At 43.8% G+C, this 12,856-nt stretch overlaps 2 pseudogenes; one reads left to right on the forward strand and one right to left on the reverse strand.

The window, feature by feature from the left end:
* Positions 1-323: 323 nt before the first annotated feature.
* LOC116084684 overlaps positions 324-12,856 on the reverse strand; it is a 56,304-nt pseudogene continuing 43,771 nt past the window's right edge.
* LOC116085160 lies at positions 9,164-9,893 on the forward strand (annotated as a pseudogene).

The raw sequence follows: 12,856 nt of genomic DNA on the forward strand, positions 1-12,856 counted from the left end.
AGCTGACTGCCTACATCTGTCTGGAACCAAACAGGAGAACTCAGGAAATGGTCTCTGGCTACTACCTGCCCACACACCTGGCAGTCTCTCTAGGGCAGGGAAGGACACGTCACCTCAGTACAGGAGACCAATTGACCCAGGGTGGCTGTTCCTTTGCCCGTTCTGGGGCCTGTGGAATCACATCAGCCACTACACTTGGGCAATGGACTCCTGCTTCCCAGACCCAGCAGGAAGAAGGACCCAGGGGCAAATAAGAGGCAGACTGAGTTGGGAACACTCAGGCAGCTCCATGGCGGGCAGACAAGCAGGCAGGCAGGCAGGCAGGCAGATTGGGGAAGGAATCTTTGGAGCTTAGCAAATGCAGGGGCTTATTGCAGGGGCTTCTCCAGGGTTGACCCTGGCACCAGCTCTGGAGTTGCAGGAGGGAATGCTGACAGGCCTGGCCCCTCCCTTACAGTTCTCCCTGGGCCACTCCCTGCTTCCCCCTACCCGTTTCCGGAGCTTTGGGTAGGGTTCTTGTGGGTGACTGTGGAGCCTCACTCAGCCTCCCTGGGCACCTCGGAGGCAAATGGGACAGGTCCGGTTGGCCTTCAGCCACTTGTCAACACACTTGGCATGGAACTCGTGGTTGCAGGGGAAGACTCAGAGCAGCTGCCACACCTCAAAGTCACTGAAGCAGGCCACACACAGAGTCTGCTCAGACTGATGGCTGTCAGGGTTAAAGCGGCTTGACGGCAGTTGTTCTAGGTCTGCTTTTGAGGCCTTGGGGCTTGGCATCTCCCAGTCTCTCAGCCAGGTTCAGGAGAGCCTCATAGTTCTCCATCTCCACGTGATCCACATCCAGATCCAGGCTGATGGTGGGTCCCACGGTGGTTGGTGACATTGGCAGCACTGAAAGGAAGTAGGGTAGGAAGCTAGGGTAGTAAGATGGTGGAGGCTGCTGCTGGCGGTATCTTTGTGTGCTCAGTCTTCGTGGCACCATGTGGGAATATGGCACACCAAAAGACAGCTCCCGGGTAGGTAGTGAAGGGGAACTGAGGGAGACAAGACTGGGCCAGTGGCAGAGGTGGAGTAAGTGAAGCTACCCAAGGGGTGCTGGTCTCCTTGAAGGTCCATCTCATTATCCAGCCACTGCAGGGGCATACGTGGGTGCTGGGTCTGTAGGGATACAAACTGCCCAAGCAGTGCCATGTGCGTAGGCTGGGGCGGTGGGGCTGGCGGTGGGGTAGGGGGTGAAGGATGTAGTGGTCACTGGAGATGAGGTGGGGGTAGGTGTGGTAGGGCACAGGGAGCTGCTGTGTGGTGCACGCCTGGATCAGCGGAGGTAGGAGGCAGAAGAGAAGGGTAGTGCTGGCCATGGAACATCAAGGAGTGTGCCAGGCGCTGCTGGGCACTGCAGCCAGGGATGTATTGGCTTTGTAGGCAAAGGGAAGCCTTGGGTTGTCACTGTGGTGACTGTGTAGGACAGAGGGACAGGTCTCTGGTGCACCTGTTTGTGGAGATCAACTGTGAACGGGCTCTGCTGGGTGGCTGGGTGCAGCATTCTGGGGCTCCTGCGGGCAGGAGCTGAGGCTCGGTGCTCCTCTACAGAGAGGTTTGATGGTCGGGGCAACAGCTTCCCCAGAGCTGGCCTGGACTGCTGCTAGGTCTTGTAGAGACTCGCCAGTGACCTACAGGGGCAGAAGGTGGCCACGTAGTCAGTGCCAGTGTCCATGGTCTCATCAGGAGGGTAGGGAGGTGGAGTGGCTGGGCCGGGGCTCACAACCCTGGGGCCACCGGCTGGGCTCCACCCCAAATAGGCTGTTTGCTGGGGGTTGGGGGGCAGCTCGCAAGCCACCAGCCGTGGCCCTTCCCGTTCTCTGTTTTTGATCTTCTTTGTACAACTCTCAAGGCTTTTGGGGGATGTTCTCTAGACCTTCCTGGGAATTATGGGCCTGGAAAGTTGATGGAATCTGGAAGTAGAAATGGCAGGAGGCGGCTGTGGAGTCTTACTATGCAGAGTGTGTTTCCAGCAACCTGCACAACCAGCTCCTGATGGAGCAATCTCAGTTGAAGAGGACATACTGAGGTGGGGGAAACAAAAAATATGGAGGCAATGTGCCTTACTGCTGCTGCAGCACTTGGGGAAACTTGTGGTGGCCCTGCTGATTTCACGGAGGAGTCTCAACCGACACCAGAAACAGCTACTCGACCCGACTCACCAGGGGTTTGGAGCCAGCCCAGAGATTAACCAGAACCAGAAACACAACATTCAAAGAAGCTGTGACTTTGATCTCCCTTCCTGTCTTGGAATCCTATGCCTTGGATTCCTAGCTTTGATTTGCCCGCTTTTCCGTTCTCACCTAGTTGCTAATATACATACCTGTGTTGCCTCTAAGTATAAATATTCCGTTTCACTAAGTAAAGATTACACCTCGATAAGAATCCTTTCCTGGTGTCATGTCTCTTTGTCTCCCCTACCACCCGCTTATTTGCAGGACCTCAAGTTCCCGTTCGTAAATCACCCACAGAATGAAGTGAAGCTGCAGGCCGGTTTCCTTCAGAAACTGAAACTCATTTATAATAATGAACAGGAGTCCAGCAACTACCAGACACAGCAAGAACAGGTCGGGACAGGCAAGGCCCAGAAAATATTCTCAACAAAATCATAGAAGAAAACTTTCCTAACCTAAAGAAAGAGATGTCTATAAACATACAAAAAGCTTATAGAACATCAACTAGACTGCGCCAGAAGAAAATCACCCTGCACATAATAATCAAAACAAAAAATCTACAGAACAAAGAAATAATGGTAACAATGGTAAGGGAAAAATGCCAGGTAGCATAAAAAGAAGACCTATCAGAATTACACTAGATTTCTCTGTAAAGATCTATTTATTTATTTTATATATATGAGTACACTATTGCTATCTTCAGACACACCAGAAGAAGGCATCTGATCCCATTACAGATGGTTGTGAGCCACCATGTGGTTGCTGGGATTTGAACTCAGGACCTCTGGAAGAGCAGTCAGTGCTCTTAACCACTGAGCCATCTCTCCAGCTACACTTGATTTCTCAACAGAGACTCCAAAAGCTAGAAGGGTCTGCAACCACTAAACCACCACAGGTACCAACCTAGACTACTGCACCCAGTAAATCTCTCAATAACCATAGAGGGAGGAAACAAGATATTTGAAAACAAATCCAAATTCAAACCATCCACAAATCCAGCCCTACACAAAGTGTTAGAAGGAAAACTCCAACTCAGAAGGATAACTACATCCAAGAAAACACAGGAAATAAGTAATTCCATACCAGCAAAAACAAGGAGATCACACACTAAATCACACACCACTACTACCATCACCACCACCACCATCACTAGCATCACCATCACCACCACCACCACCACCAGCATCACCAGCACCAGCACCACCAGCAGCCGCAGCAAAATAACAGAAAATAAGATTCACTGATCATTAATACCTCTCAATACCCATGGATGCAATTCCCCAATGTAAAGACACAGGCTACCAGAATGGTCCAAAAGCAGGCTCCATTATTCTGCTGCATATAAGAAACACACCAGAGCCATAAAGATAGACATTACCTCAGAGTAAATGGCTGGATAAAAGTCTTCCATGTAAATGGACAAGCTGGAGTAGCCATCCTAATATCTAATAACATAGACTTTCATCCAAAATTAATCAAAAGAAACATGGAAAGACACTTCATACTCATCAAAGGAAAACTCTACCAAAATGATATCTCAATTCTGAACATTTATGCCCCAAATACAAAGGCACCCATTTTTTTAAAAGATAAACATTGAAAAGCTTAAATTGCATATCAAACCCCACACATTAATAGTGGGAGACTTCTACACCCTACTCTCACTAATTTATAGATTTTCCAGACAAAAAACTAAGCATAGAAACAAAAGAAACAGACATTGTGAATCAAATGGACCTAACAGACATCTATAGAATATTTCACCCAGACACAAAAGAATATATCTTCTCAGCATCTCATGGATCCTGCTCCAAAACTGACCATATAGTTGGTTACAAAGCAAGCCTCAACACATACAAGAAAACTGAAATAATGCTTTGTATCTTTTATCAGACTACCATGAAGTAAAGCTGTACATCAATATCAACAACAACAGTAATACTGAAAAGCCTACACACTCATGGAAATCAAACAACTCTCTACTCAAAGATCTCTGGGTCAGGGAAGAAAATTAAAGACTTTCTAGAATTCAGTGAAAATGAAAGCACAACATGCCCAAATTTATGGGACACAATGAAAGCAGTGTTAAGAGGAAAGTTCATAGCACTAAGTGTCTCCATAAAGAAATTAGAGAATTCTCATATCAGCAATTTAAAAAAACACCCAAAAGTTCTAGAATAAAGAAGCAAGCACAGAAAAGAGGGGTAGACGGTAGGAAATAAACAAAATCAGGGCTGAGATAAGTTAAAAACAAAGAAAACAACACAAAGAATCCACAAAACTAAGAGCTGCTTCTTTAAAAAATTCAAGATAGACAAACCCTTAGCCAAATTAACTAAAAGGTTAGAGAGACCATACCAAATTAACAAAGTCAGAAATAATTAGAGAAACATAAATGATGCTGAGGAAATTCAAAGAATCTTTAGGTCTTTTTTCAAAAGCCTGCACTACTTATAATTGCAAAATCAGAATGAAGTGAATGATTTTCTAGATAGATACCACTTACCAAAGTTAAATCAAGATCAGGTAAACCATCTGGATAATCCTGTAACCCCTAAGGAAATAGAAGGAGTCATTAAAAATCTCCTAACAACAAAAAGGTCCAAGACAGATGACTGTAGAATAGAATTCTACCAAAGTCAAAGAAGAGCTAATGCAATATTCCTCAAACTATTCCACAAACAGAAATAGAAGGAACATTCCCCCAATTCATTCTATGAAGACTCAAGTCGCCATGATACCTAAACTACACAAAGACTCATCAAAGAAAGAGTTTCAGACCAATTTCCCTTGTGGACATTGATACGAAATCCTCAATATTAAAAAACAGAACCCAAGAACACACCAAAGACATCACCCACCATGGTCAAGTAGGCTTCATCTCAAGGATGCAGCAGGGATGGTTTAATATAGGAAAATCTAACAATGAAATCCACCATATAAACAAACTGAAAAAAATATGATCATCTCCTTAGATTCTGAAAAAGTCTTTGACAACATCTAAAACCTCTTCATGTTAAAAGTCTTGGAAAGATCAGGGATAAAAGAAACATACATAAGCACAGTAAAGTCAATACAAAGCAAGCTGATAGCCAACATCAAATTAAATGGTGAGAAATATAAGATAATTCTACCTAAACTGGGGACAAGAAAAGGCTATTCATTCACTCTCTTCCTGTCTATTGAGTGTAGTACTTGAATTTCCAGCTAGAGCAATAAGACAACAAAATGATTCAAGTGGATACAAAGTGGAAAAGTGTCAAAGTATTGCTATTTGCAGATAATATGATAGCATACATATATGACCCCAAAAATTCTACCAAAGAGATCCTACAGCTGATAAACACCTCCAGCAAAGTGGCTAGATACAAAATAAACTCAAAAATTCAGTAGCCCTTTTCCATAAAAATGTTAAAGGAGCTGAGAAAGAGGTTATGGAAACAATACCCTGACAATAGCCACAAATAATATAAAATATCTTGGTGTAACTCCAACCAACCAAGTTAAAGATCTGGATGACAAGAACTTTGTCTCTGAAGTGCCACACCCACTTGTCTACTCCAGTAAAGTCTGTATGTCAGGCTTGAAGGCCTTATCACAGACCTGAGGTGTACAGCTTCAAAGGGAGATAGCCTCCTGGGTATTTATTTCTTGGTATCTCCTAACTCAGATGTGTTCCAGATTGGTCTCTGCAAAAGTCTGTGGAGAGTTTTGTATGCTTTCTTTTTTCAGGCATATAGGTGCCCTAAGAAATGATTCATAAATAGCTAAAATTGAGATTAAACATTATTTCCTGGCCTCCACGGTGTTTCAATGATTCTAATTGATTTCCTAGCTGTAATTAGCTTGGAATTTTTATAAGGAAGCTGTCTTATCAGACAGAGTTTCTTCAGAGTTAGAGATAGAAATCAGGCATTATTGCTCACTGTAAACACAGAATTATCAGAGCAGTCTCACACAAGGCAGAATTGCTTTACATACCAGAGAGAAGTTGAAGGGCTTCCATCCCTAATTATCTATGTTACAGCCAAGGATATTCTCAAGGACTGCTAGAATGGGACCTCCAGGTGCTTGCCTCAGACAAACCCAGAGAATTTATCTTGGGGCTGCCAAGATAGCCCAGGAGGAAGGACACCACTGCTCCGGCACTTTGCATCTGGCTGTTTGATCTTACTGATTTTGATGTGACAGCTACCTGCCTACATGATTCCTGACATCCGCCCTGTTTCTGTATACTATATAAGCCTGATTTTTACTTTGTGCAAATACATGGAGATTCTGCACTCCCTTGTGTTGTTTCTGTTTGTCATTTCTTTGCCAACGCCTTGTCAACCTGACTAGGACTCTGTTCCCCCATGGGTTGAGGGAGGCCCAGACTGGCCGGCCCATGGTACTGAAGAAAGAAACTGAGGAAGATATCAGAAGATGGAAAGATCTCCTATGCTCTTGGATCAGTAGGATTTACATATTGAAAATGACCATATTATCAAAAGGATATTTTCTAGTTCCATTTATTTGCCTGAAAAATTCATGTCCTTGTTTTTAATACCTGAATAGTATTCTGTTGTGTAAATGAACCATGTTTTTAGTATCCATTCTTTGGTTGAAGGGTATCTGGGTTGTTTCCAATTTCTGGCTATTATGAATAAAGGTGCTATGAACACAGTGGAATACTTTTTCATGTGATATGCTGGAGAATCTTTTGAGTATGTGCTCAAGAGACATATAGCTGAGTCTTCAGGTAGAACTATTTCCAGTTTTCTGAGAGGTGAGGATTGCGCTAGTCAGTAAGCCCTGGGCTCCCTACATGCTGGGCAGTGATTCTGTCAACTGAGCTATGTCTACAGCTATTATCCTCTTCTCTCAGCCTATTATTATTATTATTATTATTATTATTATTATTATTATTATTATTATTATTATTGTTATTGTTGTTGTTGTTGTTCAGTCAGAATTTCACTGTGTAATGCACAAGGACTTGTAATCAATCCTGCTTTGGTACATTTGGTGCAGCGAGAGAACAATACATCAGCCCCAGGAATGTTTCTCTTCTTGACTCCAGTATTTCAGTTTCCTCTGACAACAGTTGACAGCATCATGTTGCCTGCTAAGGCATCTTGGGCCAACTTTCAAAGCCTAAGCACATGCCATCAATGACTGAACCCATTAGTCCCTGTCCCACATTGAAGTAAGGCCTGAAGGTTCTTCCTAGAAGCACTTTCAAGCACCTGTACATATGAGACAGATCATCTTTCCTTCGCCACTCATGGTGGTGTGACTTCTCAGTGCTATTTAATTGCTCATATTGATGAATAGGGGTATTTTGAGGAAGGAATGAGACATTCCTAGGCAGAATTAGGAAAGTAAAGGCTAAGTTCTCTTTCTTGGAAGTACTATGTTTCCACTTGAACTGTAACCAACTCTGGTATTGGAAAGAGGAGGTGCTCAATGGCTATGTCAGAGGAGTATGTCCTGAAAAGGGCGCCCCAGCTTCTAATCACTATGAGAGCATTAGCAGAGAGGCAGAGGGTGTTTCCCATGACAACAGCAGTCCCTCCTTTGGGCATTGAATTGTATCCAGGAGACCTTTTGGCACCCCTTGTGATGTCACCAGTGTTGTAGTGACACCAATTGCTCTTAGGGCATTCGATCAGCACTCATAGAGTTTATCTATAGTCCTGTTTGCAAGACTGAGCAGTCTAGTCAGGAGAGAGAATGGGGAGCATGAGAGATCAGAGAGGCAGAAGGAAGCTGGACTTCTATCTCAGTGTAAAACAGCAAAGAAAAAGAGGTCCTGGGGAAGACATAGGGTGTCTTGGGTTGGGGCAGAAGCAGTGCTTCACAGAGAAAATGGACTTGAGCTGGCCTTTCCAGCAGTGGGGCACAGGAAATGGAGTCTATGGAAAGCTAATGAACTTCCCTGCTTATCAAAATTCCTTAAATTCAAGGATTGCAGAAAATTAGTCCATCTCCAAAGGCACTTGCTGACAAGACCTACATAGTTGTATTGTGAGCTCCTAGGTTTTATTCTTAAGGGCATTTGGAGTAATAACATGGGGACAGAAGGAGAGTATCAGGAGTCAGGGAGGAACTAATGTTTCCCAGGTTAGGGCAGGGCATCACAGCGCTTTACTCCCAGTAGCTTCTTTTAGGTGCAGTGGCTATCTGTTTAGTAGTAACAGGGAGAAATAATGTGCTTCTGAGTATGTGACCTTATGTTCAGAATTCCTCTAACCAGCTCCTCCTGAGAGTGACCTTTTAGCTTTCTGAATCAGCTGTTGTGGGTGACAAGTATTTGTCTAGTGCAGTCAAAACATATGTCAGAGACCGTGGAGCAAGACAGAGACTGGATCCTCTTGCAAGCTCAGAGGTATTTTGGTCTTTCAGTAGGGCAATTGATCATGATCGGTCTGTTGATCATGTTCTGCCCCTGCATGGCTTTTGTAAAATGATAGTTCAAAGTGATTTCATTATGAAATTTTTAAAAACTGCAAGTAATAGTAATTGTGTGTTGATAAGTACATTGTGGATGTGCTAATAGTAATTGTGTGTTGATAAGTACATTGTGGATGTGCTCATATCTCTGTTAATTTAAATAGGAAAATTTAGAAGCCTTTAGTTTTGGTCCAACAGATAAGAAACTTGGGAAGAAGTATGAAATCCTTTTTGGAAATAATTAAGCATCTATGTGTAAACAAGTAGTAAATGGTGAACACATGGAATGAATCAAAATTTCAAATTGTGGGAATTATAAGCTAGACCCAGATAAAGCAAGAAAATTGAAGGCATTAAGTTTTCCTGTATTCAAATATTGAAAATCAGCAAATCCAATTCAACAACTGTACAAACATAGACAATAACCAAGGAGGCTTTTCCCAGTTACATATGATTCATTTGAAATTAAAAAGAGAAGTATGGTAGAGGGCGTGGACAGACTGAGCACACCAACCATGGCCTCCAAGTGTCCCAAGTGTAACAAGGCCTTGTACTTCGCTGAGAAGGTGAACTCTCTGAGCAAGGACTGGCACAAGGTCTGCCTCAAGTGTGAGTGCTGTAACAAGACACTGATCCCCCGGCGGACATGCTGAACATGATGGGAAATCTTTCTGCCACAAGCCCTGTTATGTCACACTATTTGGACCTAAAGGTGTGAATATCAGGGGTGCTGGTTCCTACATCTACAAAAAGCCTTGGACTGAGGTCCCTCAGGTCACTGTTCCCATCAAGATCCCTGTGGTGTGAACTGAAGAGCAGAATACCAGTAGGACCTCCAAGAGTCCCAACAGAACCTCTAGTGTCACCACGTTGACTGGGGAGCTCAACATGTGTCCTCGATGCAACAAGAGAATGTACTTTGCTGAGAAGGTGATTTCCCTGGGCAAGGACTAACACGAGCCCTGCCTGCACTGTGAGCATTGCTCCAAGACACTGACCCCAGGCAGGTATGTTGAACATGATGGTCAGCCCTACTGTGACAAGCCATGCAATGGAATACTCTTTGGACCCAAAGGAGTAAATACTGGTGCTGTGGGCAGCTATATCTGCGACAAGGACCCAGAAGGCACATTCAGCCTTAGATCTACTGATGCTGTCCTCGGAATTCCCTATTTGACCCTGAGGGAAAGTGACCTGTTGCCTAGTCCTGCCTCAATGTGTCTCGTGTGCAAATCCAGGACCTAAGTGGTGGAGGACAAAGCCCCAGAATTTCAGGCCCCTTTGTCACCTTGGCATGTCCTGTGTTGTGCATGGTTTACTTTTTGTCTGCCTCCATAGCTCCATGGGTTCTGTGTTCCTGTGCCCAGCATTCTCTCTGGCCCTGTGTCCCCATGTTCCTGATAGCTCTCCAAGATGGTTGTCCTATGATATTCCTTTGCCCACACCTGCCCACCAGTATTGTTTATGCTCTGCTAGCCGGTGATGGCCATGAGCTCACAGCATTCCCAGGGTGATGGCACCCCTACAAGGAGCCCTTGGCTGGTTCCCACTGTATACACTGCTTACTTTCTCTTGGGTCACAGCTATGGAGACTTTTGATGTCAATAAATAGTTTGGTTTGAAGATTGCCAAAAAAAAATAAATAAAAAGAAAACAATGTAATCCATTACAACAGAAGGCTAATGAAGAAAGTTCTATGATTTTCTGGGTAGATTCAGGAATATTTTTACAAGTGTGACACACATTTGTGATACTTTCAGTAAGGTGGAAATACAGAGTAGTATGATATTTAGCAGTATGATATTTCCACAGCAATCAATTAAAATCATCTCTAACAGTAAGGATCTGGAAACTTCGTCATGAAGATCAGTAATGAAAAATAGTGCCTCTCACTGTAACATCCCAGACTTATTGCAGTTAAGTCAAAACGTATTGTAGAAGTTTACTAATTTATAAGGAAAGTATAAAACTATCAATTTGAATAAGATCTTATTGTCTCCTTGGATCGTCCAAAAGAATTCATTTTATAAAGTATTATATTAAGCTATTATACCAATTTTATCAAGTACAGTTAACATACAGAAGTTAGCTAGTTCCTTTTCTATGCTAGTGATTAACATAGAAAAATTAAAATATAAGTCACAATTAGCATATCTAGCAAGAAAAATAATAAACTAGGGTATAAACCTCACAAAGTATACACTAAACTTAAATAAAGACAACTAAAAATTCTCAGATAAGAAAACAAAATGAGTAGAAAGATACTTCATAATCATGGATAAGAAGACTCAATTTGACCATGTTACCAGTTTTTATTAAATTGTATGGATAATTCAAAGAGCACATGAAATTTTCTATTTCAATAGTTGACACAATCTGAAAGGTGGTTAAAAGAGTTGGAGTGGATTTATAAAATACCACAATAAAGATGTTATGACAGTAATAAAAGGTGAGGAAAACAACCATGTGTCAGAGAGGTCGCCCAGCCCCTAAACTCCTAAAGTACAACAGATAGGTTATAGTTTCTTCAACACTTCTTCCCTGAGCAAGTAATAGGTGTCAGCTTTTTGATAGCCTTAGCTGCAATTGTTCAGGACCCACATGAAGGTCAAGCTGCACATCTCCTATACATGTTCAGGGAGGCCTAGCTCCAGCTGGGAATGATCTTTGGTTGGTGGTTCAGTCTCTGAGAGCCCCAAGGGTCCAGGATAGTTAGCTCTGTGAGACTTCCTGTGGAGTTCCTATACCCTTTGGGGCTTGAAACCCTTCATCCTATTCTTTCAGAAGAGTCCCTAGGCTCCATCCACTGTTTGGCTATGGGTGTCTATGTCTGTCTGAGTCAGCTGCTAGGAGGAGCCTCTCAGGGGACAGTCATGCTAGGCCTGTCTGCAAGCGTAACAGTGTCATTAAGTGTCAGGGATTGGTGCTTGCCCATGGGATGGGCCTCAAGTTGGGCCAGGTATTGGTTGGTCATTCCCTCAATCTTTGTTGCAGCCCACATGCCGCTTTCTTGTAGATATGACAAATTTGGGGTAGGAAGTTTTATGGGTAGGATAGTGTTTTTATCTCTCTACTGGGGTTCCTGCATGACTACAGTAGGTGGCCTCTTCAGGTTCCATATCCCCAATGTAGTGGGTCACATCTAAGATTGAGCCTCTCCCTTATCCCAGGTCTCTCTCTCCTCCTGGAGATGCCCCCAACTCCCCACCCCCATCAATTGCAGATTTCCATTCATTCTTATGAACATCTATCCATCTCATCTGTCCCTCCCCACACCTGATCCTAAATCCCCAATTCCCCTCCCCATTTCCCTCTCTTTCAGTATTCTCCCTCCTTCAGATCTTAGTGACTATTTTATTCTCCCCTCTAAGTGAGATTCAAGCATGTTTGCTTATGCCTTCTTCAGCTTCTTTAGGTCTGTGGAGGCTAATATCCACACTGACTGAGGAGATTTCGTAGAGAGAATGGATAGCATAGTGAGATCAAAGAGAGGCAGAAGGAATCTGGACTTCCATCTCAGTGTAAACTAACCAAAAAAACAAACAAACAAAAAAAACCAAAAAAACAAAACACCTAGGATGAGAGGTGATGAGGAACCAACATCTGTCCCAACTGGGAGTAACTGGGAAGAACTGGACCAGGCACACAGGAACTCCTCCAGTCCAGTGTCTCGGGTTCCTTCCCGTATGTCTGGGCTGGAGTCCAGAGCAGACCTTGGGCACAAGCTCTGCAGTCAGTCCCACAACACCCAGAGGAAGCTCCACTCCCAGGTGCTCTGACACACCCAGGATCAGAGGTGAGCAGGAACCAACATCTGTCCCAATTCTGGGGGTAACTGGGGCCAGCGGGATCAGGCACACAGGAACTTCAACAGCCCAGTGACTAGGGTTCCTTCCGGTCTGTCTGGGTTAGTGTTCTGAGCAGACCTTGGGCACAAGCTCTGCAGCCAGTCCTACAACACACGGAGAAAGCCCCACTCCCAGGTGATCTAACAAGCCCAGGATCACAGGATCCCAGATTCACAGGATCACAGAGACAGCTTGACTCTGAGGAGTTCTGACACAACCAGGGTCACAAGAAGGACAGGCTCCAGTCAAATTTAGCAAGGGCAGGTAGCACTAGAGTTAACCAGATAGCGCAGGGGGTGGGGGCAAGCATAAGAAAATAAACAACACAAACCAAGGTCACTTGCCATCATCAGAACCCAA

This window comes from Mastomys coucha, unplaced genomic scaffold (assembly GCF_008632895.1).
Source record: "Mastomys coucha isolate ucsf_1 unplaced genomic scaffold, UCSF_Mcou_1 pScaffold9, whole genome shotgun sequence".
NCBI lineage: Eukaryota > Metazoa > Chordata > Mammalia > Rodentia > Muridae > Mastomys > Mastomys coucha.